Source organism: Amphiura filiformis, chromosome 11 (assembly GCF_039555335.1).
Source record: "Amphiura filiformis chromosome 11, Afil_fr2py, whole genome shotgun sequence".
Lineage (NCBI taxonomy): Eukaryota > Metazoa > Echinodermata > Ophiuroidea > Amphilepidida > Amphiuridae > Amphiura > Amphiura filiformis.
In genome coordinates this window covers 40,938,097-40,954,632 of record NC_092638.1, presented here as the reverse complement: position 1 = coordinate 40,954,632, position 16,536 = coordinate 40,938,097, and positions in this window count along the sequence as shown.

The window sequence follows — 16,536 nt, the reverse complement described above, 5'->3', positions numbered from 1 at the left end:
AAATCTTGATGGCAAATTGGACAATAGAAGCACATGGTTCTACGTGACAGCTTTTTAATCTCCATTCATGCCCTAGACTATGCCATAGTCGAATTTTATTAAAAGTATGTTATTATTAGTCATGATGAACCCATTTCGTTGAACTCAAAATTATACTGATGTTTATTAAAATTAAAGTATTCAATAGTAAAATGGTCATAAAGAATTAAGAATGTCAGATGATTAGTGACAATAAAAGTAATTGAATGCAACATTATCTTGCATAATTATAATGGCTCACTTTAATACTGAACAATTCGGATTTTGGAATCTACCAGTTTATTGATAGCGAACCACGAAAATCCGACTATGGACTTTGAATTTTAAGCAGAACTTTGCCCCAGGACTTTGCTCTCTAAAAACACACTGTCAAGCATACTTGTTTATCCGTCCATTAACCACAAGTAGGCCTACTAAGCATGGTATAGTACAAGACGCGCTAGATGTTTGATGAGAGATTAACTTTCGCGTCAACACAAAAGCGCCGCAAATACCACAGATAGTTGTGTACGGTGTAGTTAATGGTAATGGCGCGGGCCCGGAAGATTTGAACCATAGCGAGATATGGGCGACCAATCACAAGGCAGATCCATTTAAAGATGCATTACATCATGGCCAAATTTAGTTAGGCCAGAAATTGGCCTAACTCTCCATAGAGTCCCGTGTTAAAAATCTTCATATCAAAACCTTTAGTAACATTTCAGAATCAGTGAATCCACGACAGACTTGGCCATTCAAAACGCAACAGAAAACTGGCTAAAAATGGCCAAATTTTTCTTTAAATCGCCGTCAATTTCGAACTAGTGAACTCAGAATTCTATTCCCACGTTTATATTACCTCGAGATATTCCTTAAGCCTAAAATTATTTTTTTGAAGCTGTAGGTGCTTCCATGAACCCGTCTGAATTTTTATTTATTCCATGTTTTCACTAAATTGTGTTCCTTTCCATGCGTGGAATCAAGTTTTTCTGGGTTTTCCTGTCAAACCTGCCCTGTTCCAACAGTCACTCTACGAAATAGCGCTACGCTATTAAAAAAGTCCTCGGGTTAATCGACTGTATAGACATTTTCCCTAATGGTCATCTAAAAATGGTTATGATAGACATGAATTTAGTCTCGCCGCATACAAAAACTATGGGTACCCCTAATCAGAAGTCAGTTCTAGTCCTTCGATAACTCGCTGGGTCTGCTAGTCTTAGTCACAGTCTATATGGCACAGCATAATTCGCATTACAGTGAAATGCGACCAAGCGTAGACTTTGCGTAGACTATACGATCTATTTTAGCATGACTCCACATAGCTCGCGTTCATGAAGGTCACTTTCGTTTTTCATTGCGCAGTGAATATTATTTTGGGTAAAAACATGTTACTTTTCACATAGAAAGGTTTTGATATGAACCGCAAGGCAAAGTCAGTAGTCCACTTGGGAAGCTAACAAACAGAGGGAGTGCGGTGACTGAAAAGATCAGATACAGATGTGAAAATCTATCAGTTGCACACAAATCAATACATTATAAATCAGAGTTTTATGCTTAAATAATAAATGTAATAGCGAGAGTATGCAAAATGGGCAAGTGGACTACGGAGAAGTCTACATATAATATGAAGAGAGTTTGTAGGCTCTCTGTGTCATGTGTGTGTTGATCGTCGTGCTTCAAAAGGAGGTACATTTGAAACAATTTACACAGGCAATAATGTGCTATTTTAATACAACAACAAAGGAGATTTTGAGTAAACGAAGGTGCTCCTCATCCCTAATGGTTTAATATTCTTCTGTCAAATTGCTGGAGTCTGGTTTATAAAACAACACATCTATCAATTAAGTGGATCATTGCAGAAAAAGCCTGTTTCCTGGAGAAAGAGAGTGATTGGTGAAAGAAGCAACATTTTTGGAGATTGTCATCTGCGCAAGAATTTGAGTGTTTGGATAAAAATAGTACCATTTCTGTGCGAGAATTTTATACGCAAAGGATATATAGGTGCAAGTGTACAGTGGACTTCGCTTCGCCGAACAGTGATTTTCACAGGACAAGTGAACAAGGATATGTATATAATAGCCATCCAGAACATTGCAGCAGCATCAACAAGAAGAAGACTGCCGGTTAAGTACATCTTCTTCTTGCGTATGTCAGGAAGAAACAAGATATAAAAGCCAAAACATAAATTTCATTAAATTTCAAGCCCAGTACGCATCAACCAGTCCCTGGTGGCTTCATCGACTTCAATCAGGCCGGCGATACCATTCGGTGGTCTATGGAGGTGACAGGATGAGATGATGTGGTCGGCTGTTTGTTCCTCACTACCGCACTCGCAAGCTGGGCTTTCCTTTAAGCCCCATTGGAACAGGTTGGCATTGAAGCGTCCAACTCCACTTCTCAGGCGGTTTAATTTTGTCCAAGCAGACCTGGGTAGATTGAAGCCTGGGATGGTGTCTGTTGGGTCTGTGACAAAGCGCTGGAGTGGTGAGGAAGACTGAAGCCATTGGTCTTTCCATGCCTTAGCTGTCCAGTCCTTGGCTGTCTGGTTAGGCTGTGTCGTCTTCATCAAGACTATTGCTTGCTGAGCAAACGGCTTCCTGGATACCAATCTCCTGCTTTCCCCTCACTGTTCCTAGCTCTTGACAGGGTGTCATGAAGGAGGTGTCCTGGTTCTTCAGATCGGAGTGCTATAGCTACGGAGGCTGCTTTCCTTCTGATGTCCGGCGGAGGGCTTACTCCTAAAACCGGAAGCTGTTCGGTTGGAGTTGGTCGCAGACATCCTGACACAGTGCGCATTGCTTCATTTAGACCAGTGTCTACCTGGTGGGTGTGGTGGCTCCTGCTCCATACTGGTGCACAGTATTCTGCTGGTGCGTATACCAAGGCCAGGGTTGATGTTCTGAGGGTCTTGGCGCTTGCTCCCCAGCTGGTGCCGGCTAGGTAACGAATCAATGCGCATCTTGCTGTGACCTTGTCCCTTAGATTAACCAAGTGCTGCCGGTAGGTGAGGGCTCTGTCCAGTTTCACTCCTAGGTATGTGGGGCAAGCCTCGAAGTTCAGTCGCTTTGACTTGATGGTTACATTGAGTTCTCGGTTGGCTTCCCTGTTGTTGAGATGGAAGGCAGAGGAGACAGTCTTAGCAACACTCAGCTTGAGCCGCCATTGGTAGAGGTAAGTATCTAGGGTGTCCATATCTAGGCTGAGCGCTCTCTCAATTGTGTCCCAAGAGTTGCTCGACTTCAGGATTGCCAGGTCATCTGCGTATCCATACTTCTTAGCAATGGTATTGGGCAGGTCATGGATGTAGATGTTGAATAAGAGGGTGCTAGGACGGAGCCCTGTGGCTGGCACACCGTTCCTCAGACTGCGTGGTCTACTAGCTTGGCCGTCGCTGGTCTTAAGAATGAAGTTGCGGTTCGAGATTAGCTGCACGATGAAGGACACCATCCGTCTGTCTGGTATGAGCTTGAGGAGTTTGCATATCAGGCCTCTATGCCAAACGGTGTCGTATGCTGCTGTCAGATCTACAAATACAGCACCAGTCTTCTGGTTCCTTCAAAGCTGTCTTCGATGTCTTGGGTGAGGAGGGTGACCTGGTCCACTGTTGATCTGCCCCGACGAAAACCGGCCTGCTCGTGAGGAAGCTGTGGGTCTACAATCAGGTTGATACGGCTATGGATCAGGCGCTCCAGTAGCTTGTAGGGGATGCAGAGAAGAGAGATTGGACGGTAGCTCTTAGGGTCATCCTTTGGCTTATTAGGTTTGGGCAGTGCGATGACAGTTGCCTTGCGCCAAATCTTTGGTATCTTGCATCGTTTCATACAGGATGACAGGAACTTGCATAGCCAGTTGGTTGCAGCAGAGCCAGCATGATGGAGGAATTCTGGGTGGATACTGTCTGGTCCAGGTGCCTTACCTGCTTTGAGTAGTTTCAAAGCATCTTCTACTTCCTGCATGGTGTAATCGCTGCAGAGATCGGAGGTGGATGGCATCTTCCAAAGATTGGACACTTCCTTCTTGACCCGCCTGGAGTGATCACGGTCAGGGTTGGTGAAGCGGCCGTTGTTCACAAGTACGCTGGCGATGGCGTTCGCAGTTACTGGACACTTTCCGGCATTTGGTGTTGATCTGCCTGTCAGGCGGTTGACGGTTTGCCAGGCCCTTCTGCTTGAGTAGGTGAAGTCGATTGATTCCACAGTCTCGATCCAGCGTTCTTTGCGTTTCTCATCCAGTCTTGTGAGGAGAGTGGAAGCGCAGGAGTCAGATTCTTCCTTCGATGGAGCCGAGGTAAAGTCTTCATACAGAGCTTGGCACTCATCGTCCCAGCATGGGATGTAGCTCTTCTGGTATCCCCTTGGGATCGACAACTTGGCTGCATCTATGAGCAAGTTACAGTAGGCTGAGTATGTGGTGTTAATATCATCACTCTCTGGTGGTGGTAGTTTGGTAACACGCTGGTCGACCTCGGCAGAGAACTTGTCCCACTTTGCTTTCCGGAAGTTCCACCGCTTTACTGGTTTGCTAGCTGTTGGAGACACCAGAGCAGGTTGGGTTATCAGAGATGGTCGGTGCTGAGATCTTGGGAACTTGTCCAGGATTTTACGCACAGGGAGTTGGTTTCCTTGGCTGGGTTCAGCAAAAGCCAGGTCTGGGTTGGTGCCAGTATTCCACCGTCCTGAGAAGAAGCTGTCAGGTTCCTTAGGATTGAACAAGAGGGTCAGATTGTTGGTAGAAGCCCATTCCGCGAGGCAAGTCCCATCACTATTGCAGCGAGAGTAGCCCCAGTCAGTGTGCTGGCAGTTAAAGTCTCCTGCGTATACACATGGTGCTAGATAATAAGGTAGAGATGTGTTGGTCAGGCGTACTGGAGGTGGTTTGTACACATTGATGATGTTGATGCCAAGCACTTTCACTGCGATCCATTCAGTATCAGAGTCGGGTGAGGACTGGGCCTCAAGAGACCAGTCATCTGTGTCTTGGCTGATGAAGGTTGCTAGTCCATGGTGTTTGCTTGGGATGTAGCCTGCCAGTGAGAAGTTAGGTAGAGTTAGCTTTTCATTGGTTTCACGGTGTGTTTCTTGGAGAAGGATCACAATGGCTTTGTTGTTGACTGCCAGCTGCTCAATGATGTTCATCTTGGCAGAGGTGAGGCCTTCTACGTTCAGTTGCAACGTCGTTACACCGTAACCTTCGACAGCAGTAGCTGTCCGTCCTGAGAAGGACGCGAAGCAGGGCTCAGGGTCACGGCGCTGCTCCTGGGTAACACTGCGTTGACTAGCGATATGTCGCTTTCTTCCTTGACTCATTGTCGACGTTCGTTCTCGTTTTTAGCGAGTTTAACAGGGGAGACCACGTGAAGGTCGCCGACTCCTCCCCCGAGGAGGAGTCGAGTACATGTATCACAGTCACAAAGCCATCTGATATCCTCAGTTTTGAAAACATCAAACCAAACTCTTGCAAACTTTATATGAAGCAGCAAAGCCCGGCAGCAAAGTCGCTTAGACTGGTATAATTTTGTTGAATATAGAGTGCCAAAGTTGCCGTTGTGTATAGTGATTATTATTTTATTATGCCTATCTTACTATAAATAGGGGAATGTTGTAGGGGTGTGTGTATGTGTGTATGTGGCATATGTAAAAGGCTCCGTCAGTTTCGATCCAAATGTCGCCAAATTCATACGAGAGATCGAGGAATATACGGGAAATGGACTGGACTTTAATTGGTTGAAATCGGTCAAGAATTGGCTGCAAAAACAGTGAAAATATGGGTAAAAACGGGGTTTTTGTTATGAAAAACTGCAGCTGGCAGGCAGCGCGTCAGCGCCGCGTGCGTAATGCGCACTACGCCAATGCGCGCGGAGCCACGCGACTTGCGAGCCAGAGACCAGAGGACATGATAATACAGAAAGAAGGAAAAATAAATAAAAAAATTAAGGACAAAAAGGTATATGGACGGGTCACGGGATTATGATAACGGATGAACACTTCCGCATGTACGCTATGAGAGGACGTAATAAATACGGGAAAAAGATGTGTGTTGTATAAACAACATCAAGCGGTACTATGAAGCAAAATGAAATTAAAATGACAAAACGCTCACATTTACCGTACTCATCTAGCGGGGACCCGCGCGAAGCGCGGGTATCCCGCTAGTTGGTTTAAAAGGGAATAGAAGATTTGTCAAAACGAAGAATACACCCAAAATCAACCTTTTGTATAAGCCACGGTGAGATTTGTTATTATTATTATTCTGATCCTTTCATTTTCCAATATTGGTTGAATAATTTTGACTATTATTCAAAGTAAACATGCTAAATGGATTTTCAGTGTTTGTTTGTTTTTGTTTGTTGTGGGTTTTTGGATGTTGGGTTTTTTTTCAGTACAATATATTCACACATGACGGACCATTGCGTTGCTCTTACTCAACAGACTCCATCAGGCCTCAATATTATTGCTGATATTAGCGCCGTCACCTGTATTTAAGCATTTCTTTTGAGTAATATTGAGGGCCCGGATTGAAGATCAAGAGATCCCAAGCTAATTTTTCCAGTATATACTTGCAGAGAATTACTGCTTCTTTGATGAAATGCTATTCAGAGAGTCAGGTGACGTTGGCGCGCAATAATACAGGCATGTAAAAATGTGCGAAAATGGGAATTTTTGACCTTTGACCTCTGTTAACTATGTGCGCCATCGAAATCCCAATAAAAATTCCTTTAAAAAAGGAATGTGGCGCCCAATGTGAACTTGGACGTGATATGGTGAATTCCATGGTGTGTAGATTTGGTATTATAATGATTTTTCTAGGGAAGAGTAGAAGATGATCAAATGCAAGAGAAATGTGTTTGATTGGGGAAGGTGTTCTGACAATCCAAATATAAACTTAGTCCACCTCAAATGACCTGTAACAATTTGTGATTGACATTACTTAATTCACCGGATGACTTTGATCTGACATTCAACATTTTCGCGCTTACACCAATCATATCCAATTATCCATAACAATTTAACTCTTACAACTTCCTATCCTATTATCCATAACAATTTAACTCTTACAACTTCCTGTCAACTCTCTAATATAAAACTCTAAATTTCTGTCTGTTTGCCTTTTCTTAGTACACTACAGTTTGTTACAATTATTAAGATAAGCAAACATTAGACTAACATTGCTGGGTAGATAACAGGATTTAGTTATTTACTTAATCCAATCATGGAGGTAGTAGCTAGTACTACCTCCTTGATCCAATCATGGCATTAACGTCAATTTTGATCTTCAGTGTTTTAAAAATACAACAACGTAGAACATGTATAATTAATATGCCGCGTTGTTTGCATACAGTTTGCCGCCCAATTGTGCCACCATATTGCAACTTTGGCAATAACCGCTATATAGATTCTATGGTAATTAGCAAACAAAAGCCATCAGTTTAAGATCTTAACGAACTGATGGCTTTTGTTTGCTAATTACCATAGAATCTATATAGCGGTTAGGCCAGTTTAGAGTCCTCGTTAATTGATCTTATCACTATGGACCACAAGAGTCTCATCCCAATGGCATAGTCCAATAACCTCAATTACATAATCATAGTGCAAAATTTGACCTCAAGTTGCAAAGTATGAGTTTGTGTACCCAAATTTTCAAAGGATGACGGTACAAATGTATTAGGGTTTAAGAACTGTTCCCATGATAGATGAGCATGTTGTGGATCCTAATGTATGGTCAAATGTCACCGTCTATCGGGTTCTAAGGCACACGGTAAACTGGTTGAACGCATACAAAGGTCAGGATTTATTTGGTGTTTTTATAAATCCTAATTTTGTATTTTAAACAAAAGAATATACGCTCACCATTTTATCCCGTGAATATCAGAAAACAATAATAAAATAAAATCCAAGCAAATTGTGGTTTTATTTCTGAGCTGGGCATAATTTTAGCAAAACAATTGCGAAGTCAATCTAGCAAGAGTGAAATTAGAAGCTTTTCACAAAGTCATGCATATATATTGTGGCGCCTCCGTAGAGGGCGCCACAAAAACGTTTTGCTGAAAAATGAAACTTACCATTGAGGTCTTTAATTTCAAACTTGTTCGGACTTAGGATCTTGATGGCGCAGACCGTTATGATGCTTTGAAGTTTGCACGAGGGCGCTTTTCATCAAAAAGTTGGATTTGCTGATTTTGTGCGCCATCTAGATCCCAACCTTTTTTCTTGGTTTTTGTAATGTAACCATTTGGTACTTCAAAAAAATGCAAAATGCAGGTTGGGATAATGATGGCGCATGATGTTACGCACCTCCTAAGTTTACCATTTGCAAGTAAGGCTCAGAGTGGCTGAAATTTCAAGAATTTTTTTAAGCTGAACGAGGGCGCTGTGCACGCTCATATTTTGCATGAGTGTTGTTGGTGTTAATATGTACCAAAATTTTTTTTTTTTAGAGAAAATTCTTTTTTTTTTGTATCACAGATGGGTACATAATAAGGGAGTCTGGCTCTTAGTAGAGAGATTGCGGAGAGGCGTTCACTGGAAACGCCATACGGGTTACGTGTTTCGGCATTTTGCGGGCGACCGTCATAATGCCGTTCGCCGCGAAAATCAAATACAATACATTCATGGTGGCGCTATGCCGAAACAAATATACTATAGATGCCATGCATGCTTTTCTCGATTGGATCCAAACAAAGGATTTGAACCGGTGTCCTTCACCGCAATCATGGCGCAGTCCAGTCTATTCAATCAAATGTTGTCATCAACCTATTTGATCGTAGTGCATTTGCTATGTGTGTGAGAGACGAACAGTCGCGGTAGATTGCAGTCATGCTTTTGTTGAATGCATTTGAGTAGTCATATGCACAACATCTATAAAGAGATATGAATCACCCATTCACCCTTGGGTGCATCGAACCCACATTTGTATTGGTATGCAAATACGACTGGCTGCAATCATTCCAGTTTAGAATATATCATCGATGTTTTCCGGGCCTTTTTTAAACGAGTATTTTTAACAGGTGTATGTCATTTGTCATGTTTGTCTAAATAACGAAAAACAAGAGTTTGGTGTCGGATGGCGAAGCGAGTATGATTAGTAAAAACCTGAGTTTATACAGATTGTACGAATTTGAATCCACTGATGAGATTCTTGGACAATGTTCAAAATGTGCTATGATGATTTGATGATCGAAATACACGTTTCCTTTTTTGATGTCACATGAATTGAAGCAATGTTCGGACAATTTTCTTGTACATTAAATGTTATATTTTGACGCTATTATTCAAACCAAGGACATTTTGCTTTGACTCGATTGCAAAATTTGATTTATTTTGTATAGGTCGTATTAAAACACCAAATTGGCAAATCTGAGAAATCTATTCCTTTGGGATATTTTTGGAACCCGATACTAGTATCACTATGGACCACAAGAGCATCATCCCAATTGCATAGTCCAATAATCTCAATTACATAATCATAGTGCAAAATTTGACCTCAAGTTGCAGAGTATGAGTTTTTTTGTTCATTCAATGAATGTAGAAATATATTGGGATTTAACACACTGTTTAAGAACTGTTCCCCTAATACTAATAGATAAGCATATTTTTGATCCTAGTGTATACACATACATGGAAGACACGACCCCCCGGGGGCACTCCAACTTTGGAGGTGACGCGTATGTAGGGCTGTTAAGACCCCCTTTTTCAGCATCGCTGTCACCCAAAGACCCCATATTTTTTACGAACACATGTTCTGTCACCCGAAGACCCCTTATTTTTTCATTTGATCTGTCACCCAAAGACCTTTACTTGTTCAATTTAACAGCAACTTTCATTTATCACTGATTTTGTCACTTATTTTGATAAAACAAAGAAACTTGAAGCCATTTAGAACTAGAAATTCGATTTTCGAGGTTTCTGTTGCGCTGTTTTGACTCTCACCCAAAGATTCCAGTTAAAAAAAAGTCATGTTCTCACCCAATGACCCCATATTTTTTACATTTTGCTCTCACCGAATGCCAAAATGAAGTGCCCCCCCCCCCGGGACACGACCTTATCCAAAGGGCCTGTAGACTTCAATGGAGTCGCCCATTCAGGTAAAGCAATTTGAAATACATACTCCCTCTGCCCCGGGGGGGCACTCCCACTTTGGAGGTGACGCGTATGTAGGGTTGTTAAGACCCCTTTTCCAGCACCGCTGTCACCCTAAGACCCCATATTTGTTATGAGCACATGCTCTTGTCACCAAAAGACCCCATAGCTGTCCTTTCGATCTGGCACCCAAATACCCTTATATTTTCATTTGATCACCAACAAGTCATGTATCGCTGATTTTGTTACATTTTGCTCTCACCGAAAGCCAAACACATGCTCTCACCCAATGACCCCATATTTTGTATATTTTGCTCTCACCGAATGTCGCTTACTGCGAAAGTGCCAGCCCTACACCTATATCCATTTCATATTGAAGTGCCCCCAGGTCCCTGTGCAAAAGAATAATATCTTCAATGGGGTTCTGGATATCAAATGGAACAGCCCAATACGCATTCCGCATGGTGCGCTGCCACGGGGCAAATCAATAAATTGCTGACACACTCTATACGCTGGCGAAGTTACGTAATTAATCGGATTAACTACCATAGCAATAGGTACAAACAATTTTGAATATACCGCGCTGCACTACAAGCAGGTTGCACTCATCACCTGTCGTCAATCATATAATAGATTGAATACAATACCGCTCTTTACAAAGAGACTAATCTTACAGGTGCAAGTGATTAGCATTTCTTTGACATCTATGGTTAATGCAGAGGTACTGCATGAACGTAGTAGTGCAGCGCGATATAATCAAAATTGTTTGTACCTATTGCTATGGTAGTTAATCCGATTATTACGTAACTTCGCCAGCGTATTCGCCGTCGAAGTGACGTAATAATCGGATTAACTACCATAGCAATAGATAAATTCAATTTTTGAATAAATCACCCTACACTACAAGCAGGTTGCACTCATCACCTGTTTAGGGTGTGTTCATTAATACTTTAGTAGGGGGGGCTGGTCTTCCTCAAATTTTGCGCTCGAAAACTTTTTGACCCCCCCTCGATGGACCGCTAAACTTTTTTGCCCCCCTCTTTTGACAGACAAAACTTTTTTGACCCCCCTCCCCATTATCGTATAACAAACATTATACTTAATAGTGTTGTTTCCAGTGGTGTGGTATCTGGGTCACATGTCATTGAGGGAGGTAAATGTTTGAAACATTCCCGGTGGGACAATTGCGCATGAAATACAACAAGGAAATTTTCATTTTATACTTAATTTAGATTTGTCCCAAATCAGGCTGTTTATCTGATTTTACAGGGATAAATGAAATAGAGGATTATTTGGAGGTTCATCAGGCACATCAGCATAATTTGGATCCGTGGCTATTATGATAGTACAAATGCGTGCGAACGGTGCCAAAAATTTGGTCATATTGAAGCTTGAATGGTCAAATATTGGTAAAATTGGAACTAATTTATGCAAAAAGCTGAAATGGTCAAATATGAGATTAATTTGGTCACGCAAATGTACACAGGTATCAGTTTTGGCCCCCAAAGACCTGGGCCTGTGCCCACTCTGCCCTATGGTAAATCTACCCATGGGCCTATGTGTACAAAATAATTTCGCAATGAGAAAGAGTAAACTGAAGTGTGCAGTTTACGTGCAAAGAAATCCAATTTATTTGCAACATTTTCTTGATTTAGTTGTATTTTGATCAGATTGGTACATAATCATGTTTGTAGCCTACTTTAAAGAGATATAAAATTCTATAATAAAAAGTGGCAGTATTTCTTAGACAACCCAGATATTTGTTGCTGATCATCTTTAATGTTATATTAATTAATAGATAGGGCCTATGTGTAGGCCTACACTAAGTGCTATCATTTTTTCAAACAAAAGCATTGAAAACCCAAACTTGCCCATGCTAAGTGTTATAGACGGTCTCGAAGCGCGCGAAAATTTTGGGTTTTAAAGCCGAAAACTTTTTTGCCCCCCCCCCTTTCCTACCACCTAAAACTTTTGGTCCCCCCCCCTTTTTAGGACCAAAACTTTTTAGCCCCCCTCCCTTTTACCAGCCCCCCCCCCTCCAAAGTATTTCTGAACACTCCCTTATTTCTGCAATCACAGATTGAATACAATACCACTTTTTTAAAGATACGATAGCTTACAGGTGCGAGTGATCAGCATTTCTTTGACATATAATTATGGTTCAATGCATATTCAAAAATTGTATTTATCTATTGCTATGGTACTTTTCATGTGTTATCAATATTTTATTGACTAATTTAACTGGGTAATTTTAGACATAGCTTGACTCACCCATGTGAGTCAAGGCTGGACTCATCTTTGTTAGTCACATTGACTCTAGGTTAAATACCACTAATTATGTATTACACGTGTTTCAATGGGAAAATGCCTAATTTCGGGTGGAATTTTCTCATATTCAGAACTCTCACAGTTCAATGCCACCAATATCAGGTGAAACTATATGATTTAGATGCCAAATGATCAAAATTTCAACATAGGTTGACCTGAGACTTTTCTTGTTTTAACGCACTGAACCGTAAACACCTTAAAATGACAGTGCGCCCTCGAAGCTGAAAGTTACAATATGATAGTGCGACTATTTACTAAAAACCGAAGCCGTGCGTATGAATTTTGGTACTATTACATCAAAAATGTCATATAATGAGAGAAAATGTACCATTTTGAAGCATCAAACTCTAAAAAGTATTTTTTGGCTATATAACTAAAGTTTAACACCGTGCAACCAGTTAAACTCATTTACCACCGCTGAGAAATTGGGCGATCCTTGTTATTGTTTACCGGGTCAGAGGTCAATCATTGTCATGCCGATATTTATGTTGATTGTCTCTATCGGGAACCAATGGGATTTGTCGCCTTCGCGGGCTTCGGGCGTGATTAGGTGATGATTTATTCACTGTTGGTTTTGTATCGGACTCGACAACAACACAAATTTTCCCACCCACCGCTCCCTATATGAGCGTGTGAGAAGAAGTTAAAATATAATTGTGTGTGACAGTCATAAGTAATGACCCGTTTAACAGCAGAAAAAAAATTTTCTACTTAGGTACAGTCATCTACTACATAGTAGTGTGTTAAATAGCTAAGTAAAGCATTCAACTGTCTGCAAGTTTAAAAATCAAGAATTATGATTCATATAGTTACGGAGGAAGGAATGGAGTGTTGACGCCAATCATTAGAATTACATGTGACTTACAATTATTTTCCCTTTCTCAGATCTTCAAAGTACAATGTACACTGTCGAATAGATCATGTGTTCAATATGTTGCTACATAAAAATTTTATATATTTGTCCTGTATTAACCAATGTAGGATAACATTTCAAGAGGTAAGTAAGCCATCGATATGCTACAAATAATTTATATATTTATTCTGTATTAACCAATGTATGTAGGATAACAGTTCAAGAGGGAAGTAAGTCACCAAACTTATATATTTCTGAATATTTACAGGAATTGAGAATCATATTGTTACATGCTGGCACAGGTGTCTTCAAAGACAGTGTTAATAGAATATGCTTTCTTTTATAGGGTCAAAGACTTCACACAGTAAGCAAAATAAAATAAGGTGGGGTTTTGAATTATCTTTTCTGTATTTATTTATTATGATATATGTACATGTCATAGAATGCTAACATTAATACTTTATCCTTTGTAACTTCAGGGCAATCACCTGTTGAGAGTCTCGAGAATTGGTACACTCGGGAGCGTCTGACCTGTATGCACCAGTACCGTAATTTATTGTTGAGTTTCCAGCCATTATATTTGATTTATTGATCCAAGGGTTCGGGGTCAAACGCTCAGAATTTGAGCTTCGGGTGGCGGCTACCCGAATGCAAGTTTGGATCACGTGTTGGTTTATCAAAATAAGATTTCTCTGCGCCTTTGGTCGTTGTATCGCTAGAGTCTTGGGTTGGGTATTGCTCGCTCGATTAGAGAATCTCCTATTATATATTTTGCTATAGTACGGCTGAGAGTGTCCAAAATGAGATTTCTCTGCGCCTTTGGTCGTTGTATCGCTAGAGTCTTGGGTTGGGTATTGTTCGCTCGATTAGAGAATCTCCTATTATATATTTTGCTATAGTACGGCTGAGAGTGTAGGTACTTGGTGCGGGTCCTAAACAAAAGTCAATAAATGGTTGTCGTGTCCGATTGCCAATATGCTTGCAAATTTGCGTCCGATTGTTTTTCTTAAATTTCTCTGTCTTAGGGTAATTGATCAATTTCAGCGATTTTAATGCAGTCTTTTCGAATGCCATGAAAACAAATAGTTCCTCGTCGTATTTCAATGTATCGCCCAGGCCTATTAGTGGTATTTAACCTCTATGTCTAAAATGACCCAGTTGAGTGAGTCAATAAAACGTTTTACTGACTCACTTAACTGGGACAATTTAGACATAGGGCTGGACACGTGTTTATGAGTCACTGTGACTCAGATTTGGGTTTCAGTGCCTATATGCACCTAATGCTATAGCTATTTTGGCATTGTTCTGATGATTACAACACTTAATATGCAGCAAAAAGTGAATTTTTAGTTGTTTTCAGTAATCACATATGTTTGATCCCTACATGATCTTGAACTCAAAATCGGTTACCCATAGGCACCAGCTAATGTCAATGCTTATGTGTCCGTCACATCTCTGTGCCATGTAATATGTAGGAAAAGAAGCATTTTGTAGCTGTTTGTTATGTACCGGAAATACACCCTTAATGACCTTTGACCCCAAATCTATGTTTACCCTATAGGCCCAGGCTAGCTATAGCCAAATCTCATTACTGTGCCATGGAACATGTGAGAAGAAGCATTTTTGGTAAAATTACTCAACCGTGATGTTTTACCTCAATTGGGTCATGCCAAATGCAACGGCTGGGGCAGTGAAGCTTTTGCCCAAGTTTGGAAGTTTGGTTATAACTGGTCCAAAAATTAAGGATCTACAGTATATTATATATATCAAATGTTGACATATGAAAATGGGCGGAATGGACCAATGTCGTACCAGAATTCATGGGGTGGGGTGTCAGGGTGGCACCAAACATGTTTAGGGGCACTTCACCTGATCAGGTGCCACAAAACGTTTACCGGCAATATTCAAATGGGATTTTCTAAATTTTTAAATAGATTGTGGGCACATGGGCACATGCCCCTGTGACGCTACGGTACTGCAATAAACAAACGAAAAAAAGAAAAGAAAAAGGAGAATAATACAGTATAAGTGAATTACACAGGGGCAGAAATAAAGGACTAGTGGCAAATGGTGGTCATAGACCACAAACCTAGCTAGGACTTGCTGGTGTTGTGGAGGTATCTGACACCTTACAGATGTCCAGAAAATGCAATTTTAGATTTGACCCCAGATGACCTTTGACATGACCCCTGCAAAATGTTTCAAAAATGTTCCCCTGGTCATCTAGTCTGTTTGAGCCCCATACCCCTTACATATATCTAGAAAATGAAATTATAAGATTTGACCCAAGATAACATTTGACCCCTGCAAAGTGTTCCAAAATGTTCCCCTAGTCATTAATTTTGTTGTCAGCAAGTTTGAGTCCTGTACCCCTTACAGATGTCCAGGAAATGCGTTTCTAAAATTTGACCTCTGCATGACCTTTGACCTGACCCCTGCAAAATGTGCCCCTGGTCATGAGATTTGTTGTCACCGAGTTTGAGCCCCATACCCCTTACAGATGTCCAGATCATGCAATTGTAAGATTTAGCCCCTTAATCACCTTTGACCCCAATTCTGTATACAAGTTATAGGCGTATCGTATAGCCGATGCCATATATGCAAATGACATCATTGTACTATAATTATAATATGTAGCATTAGTAGCATTTTGAAAGTATTTGGTTAAATACCGGAAATTCCCCCTTAATGACCTTTAACCCCAATTCTGTTTAGACCCTATGGGCACTGGATATAGCCGATACATATGTGCAAGTTACGTAATTGTAGGGTGTAACATGTAGGAGGAGGAGCATTTTAAAGTTTGTTGCCAGAAGAAGAAAGAAGAATCGGATAGAAAAACAGTACCTAGCTCGGGGTTGTAAACCCCCAGCTAGGTAAAAAAACTAACACAATAGACTTATTAGTACATAAAGTGTTCATACAATATTTAAATGTTTGCAAAATAACATTTTACAAAATTGCTTTTCCCACAGTATCGTGACCTTTACATTCCCTGGTATTTTAATAAAATTTTATCAAAATGTTTTAACCAAAACACGTGATCATGTTTTAAAAATATTTTGATGTTTGCTGAATAGTATCCATAAGCAAAACACTCTGACAGCTGTTTAACACAACGAAAAAGCAAGGCGAAAAATGGCGTTGCATGAACTTCTGTCCCCCGTCCAAAAAAAAAATTCAACGGCAAATTTGCCGTAACACGACTCGATCTTGCCTAAAACGCCTCTTCGCAAGATGATTTTTGGACGGCATTTTCCA